Source organism: Mirounga leonina, unplaced genomic scaffold (assembly GCF_011800145.1).
Source record: "Mirounga leonina isolate KUSES-001 unplaced genomic scaffold, KU_Mleo_1.0 Mir_115, whole genome shotgun sequence".
NCBI classification, from domain to species: domain Eukaryota; kingdom Metazoa; phylum Chordata; class Mammalia; order Carnivora; family Phocidae; genus Mirounga; species Mirounga leonina.
This window is the reverse complement of record NW_023270268.1, coordinates 82,976,607-83,003,025: the sequence shown is the minus strand read 5'-3', so window position 1 is coordinate 83,003,025 and position 26,419 is coordinate 82,976,607. Positions and strand designations below refer to the sequence as shown.

The 26,419-nt window shown below is 50.0% G+C and overlaps 1 long non-coding RNA gene across 2 annotated transcripts in view; it reads left to right on the top strand.

Annotated features, from left to right (window-relative positions):
- LOC118006951 overlaps positions 1-22,257 on the top strand; it is a 29,377-nt gene extending 7,120 nt beyond the window's left edge. Inside the window, exon 4 of one of the 2 annotated variants that reach the window (XR_004678235.1) lies at positions 21,392-22,257. This is a non-coding gene — a long non-coding RNA (uncharacterized LOC118006951). Of the gene's footprint in view, positions 1-2,195; positions 2,236-21,391 lie in introns of those variants that run through there. The other variant, XR_004678236.1, reaches the window with a different exon arrangement.
- The last annotated feature ends 4,162 nt before the right edge of the window (positions 22,258-26,419 follow it).

Here is a 26,419-nt window from a genome sequence, read left to right as displayed (position 1 = left end):
GGAAGAAGAGAGATGTCTGTCAACTTGGTATAGAATGTTGGTAATCCAGAGGACACATCTTTGGGAGTGTGTATGTGTGGTGGGGGGAGGCAAGGGGCCAGGGAGGGCGAGCTCTGTTGGAACACGCTGGCGTGGAGCAGGCCTGCCTGAATGATGGAGGTCTCTAGATAAAGTCCCGGAGCGTTGCCGGCTCCCGGAGGAGGTTGCCAAGCTGCGTGTGTATCCGGCACGTATCCAGCTGTGGCCTTTCTCTCTCTAGCCTTCCATAGCCGTGGGGTGGGTGGGGGGCAGCACTCACGGGCAAGTATTTGATCTCCTTGTCTTCGGTGGTGATTCACCCTCCTCACCTGCCCTCAAAAGTCCTGGCACTTGGGACAGACCTAGACTCCGTGTCTAGGACTACTCATTATCGGGATGGAAGGATAGAGTCCCAGCTTGTTTTCTTTGAACCGAGTGAACCTGTGTTGGTGGTGGTGAGGTAATTTAGTCAAGGATTACAACTGTCCAATTTCTAATTGCCTGTTTCACCGAATTCAGTTCTGTGACTGTTTGTGAGCCCCTACTATGTGTAAGGCGGAACTACACGCCTCTTTTGACAGATCACTTCCATCCCTGTTGCTATTTGAATGCTGGTCATCTGTGCAGAGTGGTGAGATTTATATTATAAAATTTTCCCCTTTGCCTCCCACATTCTTCATTTCTATTGCTTCTCTGATAAAAAAAAAAAAAGGCTCTGAAACTCCTTATGGTGTCTGGCACCCCCAAATCTTTGGAGAATAAATGCATGACTGAACTTTGACTTAAGGAAATAGGTTTTATCGGCAATTGGGTGAAACCCTCAGAGGGTCAGTGTATTTTTCCAAATTTACTGGATTGCGGAATCTAAGAGGTGGGTTTACTTTGACCACTCCTGGTGGCCACCTCTGGCCAGCTGGGCTGTCCCCTGCAGACAGCTCTACTCTGTTGCAATCAGGTGAATTTAGAGGAGTCTGTGGCTGTCCATATTTTCCCAGGCCTATCTTTATTGATGGTTATTAAAGGCACACCACCACATGGCAATATGAAAGTACAAAGCAATTCCCGGGGTAAGGTGCGTGGGAAGAAGTGAGATACTGAGCTCCCAAACCGTTCTACTGTAATCATAGTCTGCCAAATTGATGTATAGTTAATCAGTAAGATTCAGGCAGCCAGCTTCTACCACTGGGCAACAGATGGGAAGGGGGAAAGGACTGGTGGGGAGATCACTGTGCCTTCTGGAAAATTGGGAAAGAAATTGAGAAGGAGGTCACATGAGAAAGGAGAGGCTGGTGGGCAGTCCCCCAGGTGGAGCAGGAACCCTCAAAAGGTCAGAGGAAGGACCCCTGCTGACTTCTTCGCTGGCCTTCACGCTCTGTTCATGCCAGCCCCTCGCGGAAGATTCTGTGTAACCAAGAAGGACGGCGTAATCGTGCGCAGACACGCTGGGTTTAGTACGTGTAAACACAGCACACAGAAACACCAGTTTTTACAGAGCACCCCAACACACCTGTTGCTTTACGATGTTGATGATATTGATAAAGGGGCTGTAAAGTTGAGGTGAAATGGCCTCATATTTAAATAGGAACTTCAAGTGTTTTACAGCTGAGATTTGACTGAGCTGGTGATTATTTCTGTTAGGAATGTTGCACACATATCTCTATACGTTCAGGGAAAACGATAGCAGTGTGGCTAGAAAGCAAGGACAATGGAACCAGACTGCCTCGGTTCATGTTCCAGCTTGTTTCCTTTCTAACTATGTGACCTAACTCTTCTGTACCTCGATTTCCTTCCCTGCTCAATGGGGAGAGAGTCGTAGTGCTTATAGGATTGCCGTGAGGACTAATATATCAAGTGCTTAGAACAGGGCCCGGCATGTCACAAATTCAATGTAAGTTTTCAGCCCCTTCTCTCAGTGCTCTCTGTGTATCTCCAGCATGTAAGATAGGTAGCCTCATTTATCGGGGAAAAGAATCATAAGATGTTAGTTAACATTTTCAAAGAAATGGATGGGCAACCACTGTGGTAAATTGGTCCATGAATATTTGGCAAAGCCAAGGCTTCAGCCAGTCTTTTTTGAGTCACAGGCTGGGGGACCAGGAGAAACCTAAAAAATTATCTGGCTCGGGTGCGCCTGGGTGGCTCAGTCGGTTGAGCGTCTGACTCTTTATTTCGCTCAGGTCGTGATCTCAGGGCTGTGGGATCCAGCCTGGTGCCGGACTCCATGCTGGGCGTGGAGCCTGCTTAAGATTCTTTCTCTCCCTCTCCCTCTGCCCGTCCCCCCCACCCCCTGGCTCTTGTGCACGCACACGCTCTCTCTCTCTCAAAATAAAAAAAATAAAATAATAAAATAAATAAATGAATATCTGGCTCCTTCTCCTTTTCCAGAGAAGAGGGTCTCTACCACACAAGTAGCCCTGCTTTGAGTAATGGAAACAAGCCTCAGGCCCACAGAAGGGAGAGTTCTGGATGCAGGCAAGGGCATCAGCGTGGGCCTGGCGCGCAGGATGTGTGGGAGGGCCCAGCCCCGCAGGGAGGAATGGGAAGCGCTGCAGAGGGGCACTTAATGCGCAGGAGCAAACCCGGGCAGGCCCTCGCTGGATCCAGTCCCACTTACGTGAGATACGATTGGTGGAAAGATGAGCGTCTGAGGCCTTTCCTGCCCCAGGGGTGCTTGTAGATGACCATATAGTTTATGGAGAGTGAAAGGTAGTGTTGTTCACAATCAGGTCGGGACACTTGGTGTAATTTGGGACTCGTGGCCATCCTACTTCTGTGGCCTGTGGTGACATGTTCTCCATTGTTCCTCTGGCCAGTCAGCAGTCTTTTCATCAGAGATGCTTCTTGAGGAGGAATATTATTCTTAGTCCCTGATGTCTTAGCACTTCTATGTCTCTGGAAGGTGATGCCATTGATCTACCTTCCATAAAGGGAGGAGCCCCATTGTTGAGCCTAGAGGACCTTATTCGGGGTATCTAGGAGAAGGGAGGGTCAGAGGGCCTCCCTCTGACCCTCCCTTTATTTATTTTTATTTTTATTTTTATTTTGGTCGGACGGTTGCTTACAGTATGTGTGACAGGACTTGGTCTCCTCTTCTGTAGAGCAGCCAAATACGTCTGTCCACCTTCCGGTCTGCACCAGGCTGTGGGCTTTCATAGCAATGCCACCAGCAACCCTTGCACCAGCCACCATGGCCGACGACATCCGTGTGTCTTGGGCATGTGTATGCAAAGAAAGCAAGTGCTGTAGTTTGAAATCCAGGCCCTTGTTTAATGGCAGAAGGAAGACCCCAAAGGAAGGAGCTTTTTCCCCACCTGACATACTTGTATTTGACTAAGTCTTTTATGGAAGAAGAAGAACAACAACAACAAAAAAACCCCAAAACACTCCCCCCCCCCCGAATAGGTCAAAGTCAAGCTTTGCTCTTTGTTATTTTCTTAAAAAAAGACAAGAAAGAAAAGAAAACTGGGTCCCTTGCCTGAGTGTTCTCCTATGTGCCTATTTAATGATTAATAATACCTTGTGGGCTATTGTTTGATGTGGCCTCTGCTGGTTTGAACAGGAGAATACTGATTCACTCTTGAGGCATTTATGAATCACAAGTGTTTACCCTGAGACAATAAACGAAAGGGGGAGATTGAAAAAAAAAAAACCCACCCAAATATGTTGAATTCTTTGAGCAAAAACTGGAGATAACAGGAGATCTTAGTCTTTGATACCCTGTGTGGGGCCCATTGCTTTCTCTCACAGAATAAAGACCATGTCAAATGACCAAGATGAGGCATTTGAGTTTTATAGATTTTTCCTTTCACTTGCTGATAGGGTTGAGGCGTTTCCCCTTGTTTTCCAGGTCACATGCATCCCTTGTCTTCCCACCTGTCTGGTCCCTCCACGTCAGTCGTTTAGAAGGGAGTTTCTGGATGGTTCTTTAGGGGCACTATTTCCCCCCGAGAGGGTGGATTCAAGAGTTGGAGAGACCCGACAAGCCTCGGTGACAGACCGGACCAGGGCGGCTAAGGAGGAGCCGCTCCCTCGATGACACCTGGTTTATCACAGTTGCACTTGCAATAATAGGTCCTAGACTTATTTTCCCTTCTTTCTGCCCTGAAGCCTAGAGTTGAGTGAAAAAAGATTGCTACTTTTGCCCCTGATGGCCCTTTACATTTTTTTTTTTTTTTGAGATAGTTTTAGACTTACAGAAAAGTTGCAACAATACTAAGAAAGCCCTCATACCCTTCACCAGCTTTCCCTGTGTTCATCATCCTACCTAACCATGGAGCAGTCATCAAAACTGAGCAAATAATCTTGGTCCAGTGCTATAAATGACTGACTTCCTTCCCATTTCATTATTTTTTTCTATTAGTTTTATTTTATTTTATTTTTTTCTTTCCCAGGATCTCATCCAGGATTCCAGGCGCATTGAGTTGTCTGGTGTCCTCAGTCTACTTCTCTCTGTGACAGTTCCAAAGTCTTTCCTTGTTTTCATGATGCTTTTAAGAGTACTGACCAGTTGTTTTTACAGAATGTCCTCCTGGGGTCTGTGTGATGTCTTCTCACGTCTATGTTGGGGAGCTGCGCTTTTGGGGTGTATGTGTCAAGGTGATGTGCCCTTCCCAGGGCAGCAGGGAAGGGGTGACATGATGCTGCCCTATTTCACTGCCGCTGTTTTTTTTTTTTTTTTAAAGATTTTATTTATTTATTTGAGACAGAGAGAATGAGAGACAGAGAGCATGAGAGGGAGGAGGATCAGAGGGAGAAGCAGACTCCCCGCCGAGCAGGGAGCCCGATGCGGGACTCGATCCCGGGACTCCAGGATCATGACCTGAGCCGAAGGCAGTCGCTTAACCGACTGAGCCACCCAGGCGCCCCTTCACTGCCGCTGTTAACCATGATTATGAGGGCAAGTTAGTTTCTGCCAGGGTTGTCCACTGTAACGTTATACTTTCCCCCTCCCTCTTCCCTACATGTTTTGGGGCTGATACTTCAAGATTCTGCAAATATACTGTTTCTCCAAATTTAGACTCTATCAAAGGATCTTGCCTGTGGCAATTACTACTGTAGCAAGCTAATAGTGATTTTTGATCTCCCTCATTCTTTTTACATTTATCAATTGGAACTCTCCTTAAGGAGGAATTGCATGGTGTTACATGTGATAAAACAGAAATAAGAAATCCATACTCCTTTGGAGCCTACATTTTCGATGGAGAGAGAGACAAGCAAAATACATGGAGTGGGGTAGGTAGCATATTAATGGGTGACAAGTACTAGAGAGATATGTCAAGTAGGGGAGGGGAGAGAGGCAGTGCGGGAGCAGCAGGTGTAAATTGCATGATCAGGGAAGGCCTCTGAGGGAAGACTGGAAGCAGGGGAGGGAACCAGCATTTGAATATCTGGGGGGAAGCTTTCTAAAGAGGAGAAAGCGCCAGTGCAAAGGCTCTGAGGCAGGACCACGCCTAGTGATGGGCCCTAGGAGAGTGAGGAGGCCGGAGGGGCTGGTGGGGCTGGTGGGGCTGGTGGGGCTGGTGCAAAGTGAGCAAAATGCAAAGGGGAGAGAAGGGGGAGAGGCTGCAGAGAGTGACTGGCCAGATGCTGCAGGCTTGGGGCTGTGGGCTGTGAGGGAGGCTGGAGCCATGGGGATCACAGACTGTGCTTCATGTTACTAAAAGATCACCTTGGCTGCCCTATGGTGGGCAAGGAGGGAGTCCAGGAGACCACAGGTAGGAAACCATAACATTCATCCAGGAGGTGGTTGCACTGCGGATATATTTTGAAGATAGAACTACCACTGTCAGGAAGGGGCTCCTTGTGGCCAGCAGCTTCGGGCTACCTCCAGAACCCCCAGGGGGCATATCCTCCCTCCCCGGCCTTGAAGTGGGGTTTCAGGCCCACGTCTGAGAAGTGCTGGCTGGCCACGTTGAGTCCAGGCACTGTGGCCTGTCCTGGGAGCCTTCTGTCACCTGGGTCCACCTTCCATCTCTCTGCACAGGAGGACTCTCTCTGCCCCCGGGCCAAGCTTCTGCTCAGGCCCACCCACCACCTCCCATCTTCCCAAGATCCTTCCCATCTTCCAAGGATGCAGCTCTGCCACCTCCAGCCCCGCTCTCTGAACACCTCCCTCTTCTTTTTTTTTTTTTTTAAGATTTTATTTATTTATTTGACAGAGAGAGAGACACAGTGAGAGAGGGAACACAAACAGGGGGAGTGGGGGAGGGAGAAGCAGGCTTCCCACTAAGCAGGGAGCCCGATGCGGGGCTCTATCCCAGGACCCTGGGATCATGACCTGAGCCGAAGGCAGACGCCCAACGACTGAGCCACCCAGGCGCCCCTGAACACCTCTCTCGGTGTGGGACACTAACCAGGTCTGCTTCATGTGTGCAGCCCCTGGAGACAGAGACCACAGACGCGTCCGTAGTCTCAGGGCCCCTTAGACACCAGGACCGGCCCCAAGTGCCTCGGCAGCCTGTTAGCTGGTCTGTTGGTATATGGCATACCTTAAGAATGAAGCAATTATGTTTCTTCGTAATCATGTAAGTATATTTTGCATTATACTCCACATATGTTCATATTTCCTTTAATATAGAAATAATGTTTCTGCCTCTCCCTCTGGCTAACTCTTCAAGTCAAATGGAAATTCCAGATTTGCTCTCATTGGGCTCCTCCGTACCTGTAGAGGGTACTGTAAAAACATAGTTTGAGAAGTCAGGTGAGGGGTGCAGGGAGAGGTAGATGTCACCGGGGGTTCATTTGCTACTAAGAGATTTCTCTTTATCTAGTGATTGATTTTATCTTTAAAAAATGCATATGGTTGGGTGCCTGGGTGGCTCAGTCGGTTGAGCGTCTGCCTTCAGCTCAGGTCATGATCCTGGGGTCCTGAGATCAAGCCCCATGTCAGGCTCCCTGCTTGGTGGCGGGTCTGCTTCTCCCTCTCCCTCTGCCTGCCACTCCCCCTGCCTGTGCTCTCTCTCTCACTCTCTCTCTATCAAATAAATACATAGAATCTTAAAAAAAAAAATGCATATGGTTAAAAATTCCAAGCAGTACAGAAAGGTAGATCCTGAAAAGTCACCCTTCCATCTGTGGCCCCCAGCCCCCAGGCCCCATCTTGAGGGCAGGCACTCTTACTCATCCCTTCTATACCAATCCGGGGACTGCTAATGAACAGTCAACGGCTGATAGCAGAAAGTGATGACCAGTTGAAGGTAAACTGAGGCACCGTGAAATGCAGCCCCCAGCAATGTCCTTCTCAGGGCTAAGGCGGCCTCCATGCCATTTCTATTATTGTCTTTGGTTCAGGCCCCCTAAGGGTAAGTTTGCCAAGACCCCACGCTAGAGTGGAATTGGGGCATTTGTCACTGCCCTCTGTGGCTGCGGGTCTGTGCCCTCACAGGGAGATGTGCTGTCATTGGGATTGTCTCTCCCGCAAAGCCGACCAGAGGGAGGGGCGCCGCCCAAAGCTACACTGGGAAGAAAGGCAGGTGGGGGCACAGGGGACGCCAGCCCCTGCGCTGTGATCACAGCAATGTGAGAGATGACAGTGAGGTTTCGGGGGGCTTTCTTGTTCCTCCCCACTCCTCCTGCGCCTCAGAGGCTCACCTGGGAAGCAGCAGTCTTGGCTACCTTTCCCGTGGGAATTCAGCGCAGCCAACAGAACCCCTGAACTCTGCTGGGCCACTGCCAGCAACCTTCAAGCCTTTCCCCCCTGCCGCTTACGGTGACATGATGTCATTTTTATTGAGGCAAGATTAGATTTTTTTCTGAGTTTTCAAAAGTGTGGTTCACATGATCTCTAGTACTTTTCCTATTGAGTGAAGACCACAGAGCTGCCAATTCCAATTTTCTTCAGCTTTTATCACTAGAAGAAGCTTAAAAGAAAAAAGGAAGGGGGAGAATGGCTGAATGAAAATATTCCCCTTGGCCCCAGCTGTGAGCGTGAGGGTGGCGGGGGACACCCGCATCGCCCGCCCCCTTTGTGTGACTAGTGCAACAGGAAGCTGTCAGAAGACTGGAGTCAGCCCTGGCTGCTAGACGACACACAATGTCCCCTAGCCCGAAGGGTCTTCCTGCCAGGAACCGGAAGAGAGGGAAGGCGCAACCTCGGGTCATTCACGGTCGTCAGGAGAGTATCGGAGAGGATGCTGATCCTTTGGGAGACTATCGGGTAAAATAGACTCTAGGAGAAGTTTCCTCCTCTTAATTCTAATTTTACTAGGTCTCCTCTCTGGGGGCAAAATTTCCCATTCATGCATTCATTCAGCAGATTTACTGAGATTCTACTAAGTGCCTGGCTCTGCTGCAGATATGGGGTGAATAAGGGAAAGTACATGCCATTCACTGTTGTTTTTTTTTTTTTAAAGATTGATTATTTATTTTCTTATTTGACAGAAAGAGAGCACGAACAGGGGGAACAGCAGAGGGAGAGGGAGAAGCACGCAGGGCTCGATCCCAGGACCCTGGGATCATGGCTGGAACCAAAGGCAGACGCTTAACCGACTGAGCCACCCAGGCGCCCTGCCATTCACTGTTCTTTTTTTTTTTTTTTTAAGATTTTATTTATTTATTTCAGAGAGAGAGAATGAGAGAGAGCACATGAGAGGGGGGAGGGGCAGAGGGAGAAGCAGACTCCCCGCCGAGCAGGGAGCCCGATGCGGGACTCGATCCTGGGACTCCAGGATCATGACCTGAGCCGAAGGCAGTCGCTCAACCAACGGAGCCACCCGGGCGCCCCCATTCACTGTTCTTTAAGGGAAATTAAAGAATGCCGATTTACATGGATCATGGTTTTTCAGGTGCCAACTCAGCCTTCAGAATGAGTTGGTGTGATGGAAAATCGTGAAAAACATGAGATCCAATCACATTTTGGGGGCATAAAATGAGAGAATGAGGCCTGGAAGAGTAAAGGAGATGCCAAAAAAATACATGTCTCGGGATGCCTTCGGCTCAGGTCATGATCCCAGGGTCCTGGGATCGAGCCCCAAATTGGGCTCCTTGCTCAGCGGGGAGCCTGCTTCTGCCTCTGTCTGCTGCTCCCCCAGCTTGTGCGCTCTCTGACAAATAAATAATAAAAACTTAAAAAAAAAAAAAAGGAAAAGAAATAAAGAAATACATGTTTCCCTGTTTCCCACTCCATAGGAGTCTTAGAGTAGAAACAACATTTACATGACACCGCCACTGATGAGCCACATTTTCCTGCAGGTCTGTTCCTCACCACAGCCTGTGAAGTAGGGCAGGGCAGAATTTACTACAGCTCTGTACTGCACCTGGCACGTGGTAGGTGCTCAGTGAGGGTTTGTTGAATAAATTTTGAGTAAACCCCCAACTTCCAGAGGTCAAACAGACTCACAAGTAATCAAGAGACCGGTCCCAAGTCACTTGGGAGTAAGTGGCAGAGTCAAGACTTGAACTTAGAGGTCTTGAATTCACACATCGAAGCTCATCCGTACTCGGTACTCCTAGGGGCACTGTCTCTGGAGAATTCTCTAAACTACTGGCTTTTCTTTGGCTGTCAGGTAGGTGACTCCGGAGGCAACCTCCTTGCAGGTTGCAGTGAGTCTTTGAAGAGTCATTTCAAAAGGATGGAGGCCAAGGTGACTTCACACGTGGACAAGACATCTCATGAGGAGACCCTGCTTGGTTGGAATGTTCTCCCAGGGTTGACTTGGTTGTGCTAAGAAACGTGGGCATCAGGTGTTGTTCTTCAGGTATGGATTTCTAAGCGGTCCCAATATGGGTAGGACTATCCTTGTGGAAGTCTCTGCAGCTCTCCAACTCACTCTGTCTCTGTCATTTATGTGGAATAGAAGACGCGGGGTTCAGAGCAGACTTGTGCAGGAATTCTCCCCATTTGTGTCTTGTGAACCTTGATTTTTCTCCTCTGCAGAGGGAGAGAAGGACTGTGTTGGGAGTGAGGTAAGTCCCAGGTAGTTTAGAAGGCTTTGTCAGGGTGACAGGTAGTAGCTACAGTATCACTGGGCTGGAAGAGACCCAGAAAGGGACTGAGCCCCTTCTCCTGCCTCCAGAGGCTGGTGCTGGTTATGTCCTGTGGAAATATGCAGTGTGGGGACAAGGAGGAGGCTGCAGGAAAGGAGGGTCTGTCTGGATAAGAAAGGAGACCAGAGTGTGAAACTTCATCTTTTTGTCTAATCTGTGCTAAGGGCATGAGGTAGTACAGAAAGCTTTGTTCTAGAAGTCAGAGAAGAATCCGGGTTCTAGTCCTGCCTCTGCTGTAGACTCATGGTGTACGTCCCTACAGATGATATTCATTGCTGCCTCTCCGGGCCTCGGTTTCCCCATCAGTAGTCTAATGGTTTTCAACCAATGCCTTGGGAGGTGTTTCCTTCCCAGGGAGTGCAGGGTCTGAATGTGGAGGTGATGCTGGGCAGGAGGGGCTCCTGTAAGCCCTCTGATCCTTCTACCAGAACGATCTGGCTTTTGCTTGTTCACACATTCCACGGTCTTCATATGATTTTGTTCAAATAAAGTGTTCCATTGGTTTTGTGTTTAAGTTTGAAAACCACCAACTTAGAGACTCTCAGAAATCCTTCCCAACACGAAAATCATATGATTCTTCCCTTATGCCTCCCTGACTTTTGGACTTTGTCTCCTCTACCCTGTAGCATGTTCTGCGTTAACCACTTATATCCTTGTTTTTCTCTTTCCAAAGGCTCCTTGCAAGCCAATTCCACAAATAATTATGAGCATGTGGGGGCCTGCTGCAGAGGCTGCCTGGGACAGGGCACCCGGCCCTCAAACTGCTCACACTGTGTGGTGGGCTGGGGACAGTTGAACCAAAAACTACAAAACTACACTGTGTCTTACTCCTCATATTCTTCTCCCATAACTGGGACCTCGTCTTACATCTCTCACCCACGGCCAGCACATGGAGGGCACGGAGTAGGTGCTTAGTAACTATCTGCTGAAAGGATTGAAGAATGAATGGCTTGTTTCCCTCTTTGGGAAGAATCACAGATGTCTCCGTAGCGAAGGGCCTTCCCAGGACCGACTGGAGCTCTATGGATGCTGTGAGCTCCATGTGTTCCCTTTATGAGCTGGGTTGGTTACGGCTCTTGGGGGTCATCCCCTGTAACGGGTTAAACTGTGTCCCCTTAAGAAAGGTGGCAAAGTGCTAACCCCTAGTACTTCAGAATGTGACCGTATTTGGAAATGTGGATTGTTAGAGGTTTGTTGGTTTGTTGAAGGGAGGTTGCGGATGTGATTAGCTAAAATGAGGTCATGCTGGATAGAGTAGGGTGGGCCCTTAATCCACTATGACTGGTGTCCTTACAAGAGAAGAAGACACACACAGACACACAGGGCAATGATAGTCATGTGATGATGTAGGCAGAGGTGAGAGTGATGGACTCAGAAGCCAAGCAGTGCTGAGGTAGGCACCAGAAGCGAGGGAGGCAAGCCAGGATTCTCCCCTGTAGATTTCAGAGGGAGCGTGGCTCTGTTGACTCCTTCATCTCAGACCTTCAGCACCCAGAACTGTGAGACAATACATTTCTGTTGTCTTTTTTTTTTTTAAGATTTTATTTATGTATTTGTCAGAGAGAGAGAGAGAAAGAGCATAAGCAGGGGGAGCGGCAGAGGGGAAAAGCAGACTCCCTGCTGAGCAAGGAGCCTGACCTGGGGCTGGATCCCAGGACCCAATCCCAGGATCATGATCTGAGCTGAAGGCAGATGCTTCACCGACTGAGCCACCCAGGCGCCCCTACATTTCTGTTGTCTTAAGCCACCCCAGTCTGTGGTACTTTGTGAGGGCAGCCCTAGGGAAGGAATACATCACCCTACCCCCAATGTTATGCTTAAAAGGAAAAATCTACAACCTCTTTTTCCTTTAACCTCTATGAAGTGTTCACGGGAAAATATGTTTGGCTTGAATTTACTCTTTTGAAGCATTAATTACAGTCTCTCATCAAAATACTTCATGTATTTAAAGCTCTAAAAAGTCTTTGTATATTGGGTCATAGGTGTGCATATATTGGATAGTAAAATAGACAAATCAAAAAGCAAATGACTTCCCCTCCCCCACCCCGCAACAAACCAAAAACTTCACTCCTAGCCCTCATCTCTTTTTTTTAAGGCAAATTTGCTGAGAATTGGCTGCTTCATTTGACTTGAGAATTTGAACGCCAGTTGGGTCTGCAGATGAGTCTCACTTTCCTCTCTAGGAGCTGGCCTTGCTTGTCTGGATTAAATGGGAGGCAGAATCACTCTTCATCCCTCTGCAGAAGGGATACTACTTGGTTCTGAATATTCTTCTTGAGTTTTGATTCCCTGGCCATCTTCCTGGGGGCAGGTGGCCAGCTCTGGCTTCTCCTGGGTGCCCTTGATCAGGCAAGCATAGCCCCTCCTCCACCATCCCCAAGGAGATTCAGGAATTTGTAGGACCCACCTCACTTCGGGTTATTGAATAACTGGTGGGGCATCGAATGTCATGGCTAAGAAAACAAAGCTGCCTCCCTGTTAGGCCAAATGACCTCACAGCCCCAGCTGGTCTCATGGTCCTGGCTTGCTTGGCCTTCCCTCGGTGACACCTTCCAACAAGCCCCGCCTACATCGTACTGTTCTAAACACCTAACTGATGACTCTCACTGAGCTCCAGCCAATGACAGCAGCTTAAGGTTCTAAGCCTCCGGCAGTCTTGCAGGAGGGCAAGGGGGCCTTTCTTTACAGCTTCAAGAACAGAAGATGGGAGTTGGAAGGAATGAAAGGCTTACTGTATTTTAATTCAAAATCCACCGTTAACCTCCCAAACTGGATTTCCAGCCCCCCGTAGGTGTGGAGAAGACCAAACCATCACCACCACCCCTCTCCCTCCCCCAAATCCGACCTGGCTGACCAGGGCTTTGCTGCAGGAAAGAGAAGTTTCTGGTGCCATTTGTCCAGCATAGGTACCACAGCAACAATAATGTGGGAATCTTTGAGCCACAAATCTGGTGGGGAAAACCATCTTCCCTGGGTTTCAGCAGATGACCGGGGGCCTCCCTTAGGTTGTATCTGCGGAACTGCTTTCATTCACTGCTGCTGGCTTCCCAGTCAGTGTCTCTGACAGATTACCACAAAGACCAGGAGAACGGGGAATGGTCTCCAACAGCAAGTCGTGGTCTCCTCAAGTTTGGGTTGGAAGAACTAGGGGAAACTGAAGGGGAGGTAATTACTCTGTGGTGACATTAAATTCATGCATTTGCTCCCTCATTCATTCACTTATCCATTCATTAATTGGACATTTTCTGAATTCGTTCATTACAGGCCAAGCACTGTGTGATGTGTTGGGGAAATAAAGACCATGTCGCAGTTAGTGTTGCTAGTGTGACTTGTGCCTGAGGAGAAGTCTGTCCAGGGGGCTGAGAAAGTTCTGGGGAAGAAGAGATCAACCAGTGGTCCAGGGGAAGTGGGGCTCGCTCTCCTGGGCTGAAGATTACCTGGAGAGGAGCCTCCAGGGGGAGTGTCAGTCCTCCCCAGGCAGGCAGCGGCAGGGCGGGTAAGAGAAACAGTTCACCCCAGTGGTCTCCTTGGGATTGTCCTGTGCCTTCCAACTTCCTTACATGAAGGCTTTCTTTAGAAAAGACAGGGAGAGGGGCGCCTGGGTGGCTCAGTTGTTAAGCATCTGCCTTCGGCTCAGGTCATGGTCCCAGGGTCCTGGGATTGAGCCCCGCATTGGGCTCCCTGCTCTGGGGGAGCCTGCTTCTCCCTCTCCCACTCCCCCTGCTTGTGTTCCCTGTCTCACTGTCTCTCTCTGTCAAATAAATAAATAAATAAAAATTTTTTAAAAAAAAGAAAAGACAGGGAGAGACATCGAAAGAAAGCAGATTCCCAAACTTTTTTTTTAAGATTTTATTTATTTATTTGTTTATTTACTTATTTACTTTATTTATTTATTTAGAGCTAGTGCGTGCACAAGCTGGGGGGAGGGGCAGAGGGAGAAGCAGGCTCCCCACTGCGCAAGCCCATTGTGGGCTCAATCCCAGGACCCTGGGGTCATGACCTGAGCCGGAGGCAGACGCTTAACCCACTGAGCCACCCAGGCGCCCCAGATTCCTAAATGTTTTGAGACAAAATTGGTTATGGCACATAGGACCCAATCCTTGCATTTGAGAAAAAGATGTCATAGGCTGTCCTTTGGTCAACTCTAGGTCTCAGTTATAAATGAATTTATAAGTACATGGAACTCTGGGCCTCTCTCCCAAGGTCAGACTTCCATATTCGCTTGTCTGAGCACCGGCTCCAGATGGCATTGGAACCATGCTGTTTTATGTACTGGCCTGACACATCCTAAAGCAGACATTCTCCAACTTAGCACCTGAGAACATATTGCCAAACTGTTTATCAAAGGGTCATGCCCATTTTTATTTCCGTAGTATATGGGAGCAAATGAGTTTAATTCTAAATTATCTGCTATTTGTGTCTTGCCAAACACATGATCGAGAATGAATTTAGCCCTGTCCTTGTATCTGATAGACTCAACACAAAGAAATAGGTTTGCATTACATGAGTTTAGTTCCTTTACACTGAATTATAAATTAAACCTGACCTTAGCTTTTCTTATGTGTCATTACAAAACAAAAAAGGTCCTTTTTGCATCTTCTGCTAAACCATCATTGAGAACCCCAGCCACTGGGCCACTCAATGTCCCTTGTATCAGGACATATTAACTCTTTCACTTCAGCCTTGGTTCCATTTGTGTATCAGATGATGATACCTTGGCTCTTCAAGAGCTCAGAGTTTACCTTGGTGCTTGCGGGAAGTAAAGGTCTCTGAAACCACCTCTTCTCCTCTTTCGGGGAGATTGAAAACAGGCTCAAGGACCACTAGCCAAAGGCGCATCAGGTATCAGGGCAATTCATGAGGAGGTAGGCTTCCAAAACTGCAGGTTCTCTTTAACCTCTGTATTGGGGAGTGAGGTGAGACTTCTGGCTTCTTCCCTGTGCTAGACTTTGGGACCTGCCTGTTCGCCCAAGCAGACCCTGAGTCCACGTGTTTAAGCTACTGCAAGGAAAGACTGTGAGCTTGCTTCTAGAAAGCTGGGAGAGTGGTAGCAGCAGGAGACTGGCAACCGTCCTGCTTGGTGGTGGTGGTAGTGGGCATCGAGGGGTGAGTCCCTGTGCAGGTGGCTGAGGACAGAAGTCTGGGAGGGGGCAGAGAACAGGCATGAGACCAAGGTGCAAAAGGTAAGGACTGCATCACAGTGCCCCCTGATTCAGTGACCACCTCCTGGTAAATGTGGTGCTCACCAATCTCATTAGCTACCCTCCTCCCCAGGAAGAGAGCTGGGAAAGTTCCACCCCAAGCCTCCCCTTTTGTGGGCTGCAGCGTTTAAGTCCCTTCTCATAGCAGCATGAAGAAGAGAAAATCAGGTTTACTCCCCAGGGTACCCTACTGCAGCAGCCCGCTAACCTGGCTGTCTACCATAATTGCACCTTTCTTTCCTCAGTGACGTTTGGGATTTTCCCCTCCATTTGTTTCTTGAGCTTTGCTATTATAAGCATATTTGTTTTTTAATTGTAAGGAACCTCAATTTTTGTATGATATTACCTACAAGGGAATAACCAAATGCTTGGAGTTCTAAGGCTAACATGTGCAAGACAGAGTGAACAAATCAAGACACTTTGGGGGTGAGGCCTTGAGAGCTAGGACTCCAGCAAGAACTTAAGTCAGCAGGACAATTCTCTACAGGTGACAGGGCCTGAGTTGGGTGTGACTGAGCCTAAGAGTCAGGAGATCAGAGGCAGTGTTGGAGGTGGGAATAACTGTGAGTAGATATGAACAATTGTCATTCCTTTAGCCCTTTACAATTTGTAAAGTATTTTAACATCCATTATACCCCTTAATCTTCACACCAAGCCCACGAGTGCCTATTATTATCCTCCCTGTTTTAGCCACGGGAAACTAGGTTCAGAGAGTTCCAATGGGTTGGATCTGGGACTCACACCTGGGTTTTCTGGCCCCAAATGTCATCTTTACCCCACCCCCTCTCCTACACTGTCTGGGCTGGGGGAGGGGACCAACCCAATTAAAAGGGAAGAAGTGCTCTAGAGAACAGTGGAAAATTGTGGTACTGAGTTAAGGCTGAGCCAGACTGAGGAGGTCCAGTGCAGATTTCACGCAGAGGGAATAAGGAGCCGTTGAAGGCTTTTGGGCAGGAGTGTCACATGATACAAGTGGTAGGATCCATCAGTCCATACCTAGTGTTCACAGAGGCTTGGGAGGTGGAAAGAGGAAACATGGGAGTAGAGATGCTGGGAGGGGGCTTCGGGAAGAACCCTGGGTCTCCAGATTCTATTGTTAGTACCCAGGATGTTGCTGGCTTTTTTTCTTGGGATTCACTACTGTGCCATGGATTTGGAGTTAACCACAACGGAATATTCTGTCCCGTTCATTCACTGACTTTATTAATGAGCCAGTGTCTTTGACGTTTCTTCCACATGATTTTCGGCATTTCTGCTTTACCCCACCTCAGGGCTCCCTCTCTAAGCAAAGCTTCCATTAAAGCCACGCCCTAACATGATTTAGAATTGGAGCAAACATCGACTTTTATTAGATTTCATGAGTATTTACTGAGAACCAACTATGTGCTGGGTTCTGTGCCAAGTTCCTCCGTCCGGGAGGCGGAAGGAATGGGTTGCCGAGCAGCGTGTTCGGGTGCTCTGGGGCTCCAGGGGCCGAGTGGGCAGGGAGAGAGGGCGTGGGGGAGGGGGCCGGGGCGGAGCTTAGGCTGGGACACAAAGAATGCAGGAGAGGGCTACCAAGACCGGCTCCTTTTCACACCAGGAGGACCGGGATTAGGCACGGATCCACCTGCAGCCATGAATGTCCCACTCTGAGGTTGCCTTTGTCGGAGGATCAAAGGGTGTCTCGGAGCCGCCAACAGCCCCAGCCCCAGCTAACTGCTCCTTTCTGCTCTGCGGCTGGCCAGCCCTCTGAAACTGGCTGCTCCAGAATATCGAGTTGGGAGTCTGTCTCCCCCCCTCCTCCCTCATATCTGCTCCCCTGGGGCTGCAGTAGAGAGCCCCACCCTCGAAGGGGAAGTCTGTGCTGCGAGGTGCAAAAGGACACCGGAGTCCAGCGTCACCATATGCCCTTGGGCAAGTTATTTCTTCTCTTCGGTTCCTTCCTCTTTCAGAACTGGAGCAGCTCCGGGAGCTCTGAAGATAGGATGGTGATTACTGCAGAACTGCAATGTGCGTGCGTGCGCCCGCGCGTGTGTATGTGACTTGCTGTTTAATAGGGTGCTAAGACGGCAGGGGGGCTGGCCTTTCCGTCCCCCACCCCCACACGTGTGGCTCTCATTACTGTCAGGAGGCCTTAAGTCGGGCCCCATGGAGATGAGAACAGACCCCTTAATTAGGCACCGTTCCCAGAGCAAGAGAGGGAGTAGCCTGCGCCTGGCTGCCCTGGCGTCGCGGGGAGCCCAGCCTGCAGGGCTGAAGGGGGGTGGGAGGGGGAGGCGGAGGGCCGGGGCATCTGAAGGACTCAGCAGGTTTACACTTCGCTGACCCGATGGATGAATGGGGCCCTGTCCACCCACATGGGGGCCTGGAATCTTCAATTATGGCAATTACATCAACAGGTCGGAAGGGCAGCACTTTCCACTGAAGAGGTTCAGGGCTTAAAAGAAAAATCCTAAAGCCACTGTTTTTTTTTTTCCCCCCCCCTCTTTCTTTCTTTCTTTTAAAGGGATTGGGTTGATGGAAGAAGACCCCCATCTGCAGTCTAATTGGGCTGTGGGGAGAAAACAAAGATGTGGCACATTTTGGGGGGTAAAATCTGGCTGGCACGTGTTCACCTGCTTCTGGACGCTCTTCTCTCAGTCAACTTTGTGTTAGAGTTCCCCGTGCACTTGTGTCTCCCCTGTCGTCTTCCTGAGCGAGGGACGGGTGCCTTCATCTCTGAAGCTTCCTGGCATGCAATGCAGTGGGAGCCACTCAAGGCAGCACCAAACTGGCCTCCAAGGGTTGGATTAGACCTTGGAGAAGTCATGTCTCTCCGACCCTTGGCTTCCCCAGCTGTAAAATGGGCATAATGCTTTCTATCCTTTCTCCTTCCTAAGCTCTTAAAGAAGACTTTAGATCCTGCTCTGTACTCAAGCTAATTGGATGGGTTTTTTTTCTCTCAGCTGCCCTGCGGCTAGGTAGGTGAGACTCAAGTGAGACTCTTGCACCAGCAGCATGGGAGTCACCTGGAGCTTGTTAGAAATGCAGAATCTTGGGTTCCATGCTAGACAGACTGAATCTGCATTTGACCAAACTCCCCAGGAAATTCGTGTGCACGTTACAGTTTGAGAAACCCAACTCTAGACTGAAGCTTGTATACAATAAACATTAGTTGAGTGAGACTGAGCCTTGTGGCCTGGCCTTGCTCTCATCTATAAAATGGGGATAATGATATTTGTTCTTTCCCATGGGGGGATGCTGGGAGAGCACATAAAGTACAGTTGACCCTGGAATAACACGGGTTTAAACAGCATGGTTCCGCATATATGCAGATTTTTGTTTCAGTAGATACAGTACCGTACTGTAAATGTATTTTCTCTTATGATTTTCTTTTTTTTTTTAAATTATTTATTTATTTATTTGAGAGAGAGAGAGAGAGAGAAACATCATGAGAGGGGATAGGGTCAGAGGGAGAAGCAGACTCCCCGCTGAGCAGGGAGCCCGACGTGGGACTCGATCCCAGGACTCCGGGATCATGACCTGAGCCGAAGGCAGTCGCTTAACCAACTGAGCCACGCAGGCGCCCCCTTATGATTTTCTTAATAACATTTTCTTCCTTCAGCTTACTTTATTGTAAGAATACAGTATGTAACAGATATAACACACAGAATATGTGTAGATCGACTGTTTGTGTCATCGGTAAGGCTTCCGGTCAACAGTAAGACTATTAGTACTTAAGATTTGGGGGAGTCAAAAATTATACTCAGATTTTTGTCTTCGAGGGGAGGCAGTGCCTAACTCCTCCATTGTTCAAAGATCAACTGTACTTTGTAATTATAAAGGTATTTTATCCTGTCATTCACTGGACCATTCAATAAACATTTGCTGAGCAGCTATTATAAGGCAGGCTTGAGATTCATACAATATCATTCCTGTTTAGAAAAAAATTTGCAGTCTCCTAAAAGTCTGATTTTTAAAGGAACTAAGTACAACAAAATGTGGTAAGTGCTATCAAATAGCTATGCTCAAAATAGGAGATGGTAAGGGTGAGCGATAATCAGTTCTGATGGAAGTTCAGGGCTGGGTAGGTCAGAAGAGGCTTCACCGAGGGGGTGGCATTGAGCTTATGTGGGCATGAGCCAGGTGAGGGAAGAGAAGGGTCTTCTCGATGGAGCCTTTGAGACATGAAAGAGGGTGGGGGAATTGGGGTGGCCTTTAGTCCCGAGGTCTAGCGAGAGTGACTGGAGTGAGAGTGTATTTGCAGACAGTCGCATGACTTGCTTGGTGAGTATAGACAGGAGAGGTCCTGCTGCCTGTTTAGTTTCTTTGGGGCCCATCATCTGGTTTACTTTAGCTTCCAGGCCTGTGTTGGGGTTATCAGCCTGAAAGTTATAGTCCTGCCTACACTGTTAACTGCCTAAGAGGAAGACATCATTTTTTGGTCTGTTTGTTTATTGGTTTTTCTTTTTATTGCTCATCTGCTCTGATAGGTGGGTTAGAACACCAGTGTTCTACTTCTTAGGATTTTAACATAACACGGAGTAGTGGGGGATTAGTGAAGGAGCGGAAGTAGGCTTCCAGATATGTCATTTATTTTTACCACCCAGTTGGAAAGGCAAGTTGGCACCTAGGCTGAGAATTGAGATGTCAGCATGTTTAGGAAATGGCCGAAGCCCTCCTTCAGCTCCAGTGAGATGTGTCGCTGCCCTGCTCCCCTGTGACCATCCCACTGTGTCTACCGGTCACAATGGTCACAGGCTCAGGGCGCTGTGGCTCTCAGCCAGCCTGTGGGTGACAGGAGAGATAGCAGAAACTGATACATATGGGAGAGGTGGCTCTCATCCAAAGCAGGCAACCATGCCTCTGGGCTCTGCCTGGTCCCAGTGGGTGAGACCAGAGGGGAGAGTGGGTGACACCATATGGGTGTGGGCAGAGGGAGGCACAGTGCAGAGCAGGCACGGGGTGTGATTTCAGTTCTCCTGAGGCTCAGGAGACTTGCAGCTTGACACGAGGCTTGAGCTCTCTTTGCTCATCCAGGCCAGCAGTGTGCATGCGTATGCTGTGCCCGAATGCAACTCCACGATGGAGGGGGACGGACCTCAGCTCTGGGGGCTCTGGCCACTCCTCAGTATGGCCGGAAAGTGGCTGGATGCTTGCTGGGCCTCCTTTTTGCTCAGTTCAAAGCTAAAGGCAAGGACTTTGTCTTGCTCGTATGGGATAGCGCCCTTGGGTGCTGAGTTAATATGTAACCAAACTTGCAGAAAGGTTTATCTGTTTGTCTCTGGCAAGGACATTTGGGCAAACGGCTTTCTGCACCACTGCCCTCGGCGTTAGTGTTTATTCTCTTTGGGCTAGGGAAAGAGATAGAACCTTCCCGTATCACTGGTCCCTTTTAGTTCTCTGTTGACATATCCGTGGTGAACTTTTTAAAGAAAACGACCCCAGGGGCTTAATGCTCTGGGTGGAGCTTCACTGTAAGCTTGGGAAGTGGCACAATGCAGAGAAACTTTCTGAGATGTGCAACCAGGTAGGACTGGACTCTTGCACTTAAGAATTGTGAGACTTAGGAAAGTACTTTACTGCCACATGCCTCAGTTTCCCCAGTAGTACCACAGGAGTGAACTGCTCTTCTTGCTGGATGGGGGGTGGGGGTGGGCAAAGGACACAGCACAGGGACAGCTGCCGTGCTGGGAGTCTGGATGTGACCCAGCCCCCGCTGGTCTAGAGAAGGAGAATCAGAAGCCTTTCAGTTCATGTGCGGGCAAGCAAAGGAGCCCAGTGTCACCCCTGAGTCAGCCAGAAAAGGAAACTGCGGCCAGGAGCGCCCCACCCTGCGGGGGCCCCTGTGACCACCACACCTGTCCTCAGACCTACACAAACAGCACAGAAGGGAGCCCCACCACCCTCAGGCTTCCTGATCTCACTCTCCACACCCACTCTCGCTCCACCTGACCTGGCCTTTGCTCTCCCAGCTCCGGTTGCCTTGCCTTTTTGGATCTGACCCTTGCCAGGTCCTTGCTATCGCCTCGAACCTGCTCAAAAGTGACGGATCGAACATGCAGGGCACGACTCCTACCGCCTCTGGTGGGCACGCCTCCCTCCTCAGCGGGGCCAGCAGCTCCGTGCCGCCGAAGCAGCCTCCTCCCTCCTCTGGGTGCTCTCTTGGTTTCCGGGGTGCCGTTTCCTCCTGCCTCTCTAGCTCTATCATGTTTTATTTTTTATAGCTGTGGGGAGCAGTCTTTGAGGATTTGGGGGGTGAACACGCCACGGGCCCGCTTCATCAAGAGTGGAAATCGGCAGGAGGAAAAAGGACGTCCTTAAAGTGACGTGAGGAAGTCTTCAGGTGAAGAAGCTCTCAGTGTCCCCTTCGGAGGGCAGAGGGGAAGTCCTGAGCAAGTTCCTGATACCAACGACCAGATCTACCTCCTCTAGATGCTGCAGAGATAAAACGTTTCTCTCTTTGCCCTGAGCCTCGGTTTCTTGTTTTGTAAAATGACGACAATAATGATTCCAATTTAGGCAACTTCATGGGTGGCTATGAGGACCCCAGCAGGTACTGGAGGTGGAAGTACTTGGTAAGCTCTGCAGCCCCAGGCACTTGACAGGGGCTGCCCACGTCAGCTCTCAGCCCCGTTCTGGGTGGAGGCCTGAGCATCCTCAGCCGGGGGCCGTTCCTGCTTGTGCTAAGCAGCCCCCTGCCAAGGCCCCTGAGTTTCCGGGACTGGAAGACAGATGAATTCCATGTGATCCCTTTCCTCAGGCTTTTCTCCCAGATGGAGTGTGCCTTGTGGGTGGTGAGGAGGCTGGAGGAATTCGCAAGGGTGACTTTGCGGGAAGCCTCCAGATGGGATCTCCCGTGGCAAACACGCCTGAGTCGAGGACCCCAGCTCCCATGGGTCCCCCCGCCCCAGTTAAGAGGGGGCAGAGCGTGGCAGATGTGTGGGGAATGTGTGGGGCTGCATGTGTGACATGGCATCCCCACTTGGGCAGGGAAAAAGTCATAAAGGGCATGTCGTTATTCTGATTTCATACATGAAGAAACCGAGGGTAAGAAGGGCCATGCTCCTCCTCCACAGTTGCACGGCTCATAGAGGGAGATGTGGCATTTGAACTTGGGACAGTCTGGCTGCAAAGCCTCCTTACATCACCGGTCATGTGTGTAGTAATGGTGATCTCACAGGGTCAGTGAAAGAAGGATGGGAACGGTGCTGTGTAGGGATAGAGGAGGAATCACTTCCAGCCGGAGAAATCCAGGGAACCTTCCTTGAGGAGGTGGCTTTTGCCTCCAGGGTTTGAGGAAGAGACCAGCTTTGGACATTCAGAGATGTTTTTTCTTTCCGTTCAGTTGTTCAGTTGCGCTCTGTGGGTGGCTTCTCACGTGTGGTGAATCTTCATAAAATCCACTTAGTTCACGGCCTTGGCGTAGTTCAGAGACTCTCCCCGCACAGGAGAAGTCCCGGAGAACTGGGGATGGGAGAGGAAGGCGCTCTGGACTGGGTTCGACCCAGGAGCTTTCCTGGAACAGGCCATGGGGAGAGGTCTGATGCAGTGGGTCAATTAAGAACTGGATTTTATTGCAGATTTATTGCAGCCTTCCTTCCTTCCACCCTCCCTCCCTCCCTCCCTCCCTCGAGTCCTGAGTGCCTGCTCTCTGCCTAGGGCAGTGCTGAGTGCGGGGGAGGGGGGGGAAGGGGAGGTGGGGGCCCACTCTGACACAGTTTGGGCCCCCTGGGAGTCCAGTGTTTAATGATGGGAGGGATAAGGTTGCAGGGCCCCAGGGTCCCAGTGTTTGCCTAGAAACTCAAGAAGCCCCCAGCGTGGGGCAGGGTGACCCCATTGAGGGGTGTGGGTAACTAGAGTAAAAGAAAATAAGCTGGCCATACAGATGGGGGGGAGGGGTGTTGGGGCGAGGGCGGGGGAGGGGGAGAAGCTTGCAGGGCAGCCGGAGGGGAAGGCCCAGGCAAGCCGCAGAGAGGGCTGAAGGAGGCAGGAGCTGGGCAGCTGGCCCACCAGGGGCCGTCCCCCGCAGCTGGCCTTGCCCACAGCTGTACTCCGGCGAGCGGCCCACGCCAGAAGCCAGCTTTCATCAGCACAGCAGAGCAGAACTTGGCTGCTTCACTGATTTTCTTCTACCGCTCGCCGCCCACTCGGAGAAAACTTGTAGAAACTCTGCCTATAGCAGAGGTGGTTGGGTAAACCAAGGACGGGAGACGCTGCAGGACATCCTTGCACGCCCTTCCGTCCCAAGTTCGTGGGCCGCGAGCAAAGGGCCTGAAGTTTCGCCGGCACGTGGGCCCGCCAGCCGCAGGTCCTCGACCTCGAGGTCTCTGCCCGGTCACACCATTGAGGGGTCTCAGCTCTGGAAGGATCTGAGGGTAGCGAGGCCAGTGGTTGCTAAACTGACAGATGGTCACCTGGGAAGCTTTTAAAAGTACCCATCGCCAGGCTCTGAGCCCAGACGTATGAGTCAGTAATCGGAGCCCGGGCCCTGTCCGGTTGTTGGTTCTGTAGGTCCCCCCGCTCAGAGGGGTGGTCCCCGGGGGCCAGTGAGGCCCGGGCAGCACTTCCTTGCTCTTGGCAACTGGCCTTTTCTTGTGAATTTATCGTTCTCATTAAGGGAACGGCTCTACAAAACCTGCTGAGAGGACCAACACTATTGTGCTCCTGAATGCAGGGCTGAGCAGCCAGGAGAGGGGTTCTGGGCTGGCTCTGTTCCATTTCATCAGGGAGAAGGAGCCCTTCCCTGGGGTGGGGGAGCCTTGTCTGTGCCAGGCACAGTTGCCTCGAGATGCTTCCCCTAAGCTGTGGGGAGAGCTGGTCAGCCAGAAACGTCCTCACCAGGGCCTAGCCGAGAGGAGGGTGCGTGGAGCAGCGCTGCTGACCGCCCCCCCTGACGTACCCCCATCGCACCCCCTCCTCCCCCGGCCTGGCTGAAGAGTAGGTTGTCTTCTGGAGGAACTGGGGCCTTGGGTGTTTCTCTGGGAAAACACTTTAGTTTTCATTTCTAAAGCCCGAGAAGTGCTCAGCAAGAAGATAGTAATGATTTTACTCCACGTGCCTGGGATGTGCTCACACAGGCTTTCACGCGCTCCTCGTAGCTGCCCTGGGAGGAGAGAGGACAGGGGCCACCTTCCCATGCTGAGCCCAGAAAGGGATGGGCTTCTGAAGGGTTTAGTCCTGAAGGGCCATGGTGCATGTTAGGTACTGTCACCTTGTTGAGAAAGAAAGTGAGAGAGAGAGAGAGAGAGAGAAGAAACAACTGACAAAGCCAATGGGGTAAAATGTTAACAATAGTGAATCAGCTGCGTCAAAAACATATGCATGTTTTTATATTAATTTTATTTTTACACTTTTTTGAAATTTTAAATTTCTTTTTTTTTTTTTAGTCTTTTTCTTTTTTTTTAAGATTTTATTTATTTATTTGAGAGAGAGAAAGAGAGATAGCAGGAGCAGAGGGGAAAGGGAGAAGCAGGCTCCCCCGCTGAGCAGGGAGCCCGATGACATGGGGCGCGATCCCAGGACCCTGAGGTCATGACCTGAGCCGAAGACAGAAGCTTAACCGACTGAGCCACCTAAGCTTAAATCTATTTTCAAATAAAAAAAACTTCTGGGGCGCCTGGGTGGTTCAGTCGGTTGAGAGTCTGCCTTTGGCTCAGGTCATGATCTCGAGGTCCTGGGATCGAGCCCCACATTGGGCTTCCTGCTCAGCAGGGAGTTTGCTTCTCCCTTTCACTCTCCCTCTGTGCTCTCCCTCTCTCTCTCAAATAAATAAATAAAACAAAACTTAAAAAAAATTTTTTCAAATAAAAAAACTTCTTTAAAAAGGGGATGTGGTTTATTTAAGGACATAGCAAGTTGATAGTGGGGACCCTCTGCATGTAAGGCTCACTTGTCACATCTTATTATCTCTGGATTTATTTATTTCTTTGACTTGGCTTAAATGCCAGTTCTCGAGTGAGCCTTCCCTGGCCTCCCAGACTAGGTCATGGGCCCCGATTTCATGTACTTTTCCTTCCGCTTATCACCAACAGTTCAGAGTGAATTATTTTTGAATTTCATGCCTGTTTCTGCGGCAGGACTGTAAGCTTCTTGAGGGCAGGATCTCATTTGCCTTGTCCCTGCTGTATCCCAAGGGTCTAGCGCTGTGACTGGAATGTAGTAGGTGCCCAACTCGTATTTGTTAAAAGCGTCAGTGAACGAGTGAGTGAACGCCAGAGCGTGGCCCCAGATGTGCACAGGCGGACACACACCCGTGCGACCATGCTCATGCTCTGCTCTCTTCGTTCCATTGCTCTGTATCATATGCAGGCTGGAGATGCCAGGATTACAGGGCAGCTGGTGGGGTGGCATCATGCCTCTGGAAATGACATCTGGGAATGAATGACATCCTTTGGGAAGAGAGGATGACGCTCCTTCCCAGCCAGCACCTCCCTCCCCTCTGCACCTCAAACCCAGAGGCTCTTGCGTGGATGGGGGGGTGGGTGGAGGGAGATGATGCTCTCGTAGCAGGTGGTGGAGGGATCCCAGAGACAGCAGGCTCCAAGAGGGGGGCAGGGATGCAGGGTGGAAACCGCTGCCTTTCTGGAAACAAAAGAGCCCTTTAAAGTCACTTGATACCATGTCTTCCTGCCCTGGGCCTCTGCCAAGCCTCCCTCTTCCTATTGTGGAGCAGCAGAAACAACAGGGACCTGCATTTGCTCCTGCCCGTGCACTGCCACGAGGAGCGGGGACCAGTGCTGTGCCCGAGGGCGCCCATTAACCGAAGAGTTTTGATTTTCGATTTTGAATGAGTGATACATCCCCATGTTTCAGAATTCCAAAGTGTTAAGATACACGTGCAGTGAGCGCCCCGCGGCCCCCTCTGCCCTCCATCCATCCAGTACCGAGGTTTTAGTTCTTAGGAAATACACAGATTCCCTGCAGGGGCAGAGTTCCACATACACTGTTTCCATTTTGCCCTTTGCCCTTACTGATAGATATTTTTTCTTTCTCGGTTCCATACTATTCCACGGTGTCAGTGTACTGGGGAAAGTGTGGGGCGGACTTCCGCAGCCAAGCTGTGTGCACGAATCCCACACTTTTCTTCCTGGATTGTATTGACTATTGAGGAGTGATGGAGGGTTACAGAGGAGAGGGACCTTACTCCTTGTGCTGCCCAGGATAGTAACCACTGGCCATGGGTGGCTATCGGACATTTGAAATATGGCCAACCCGACTGGGATGTACTGTAAATGTCAAATGTTCCCTGGATT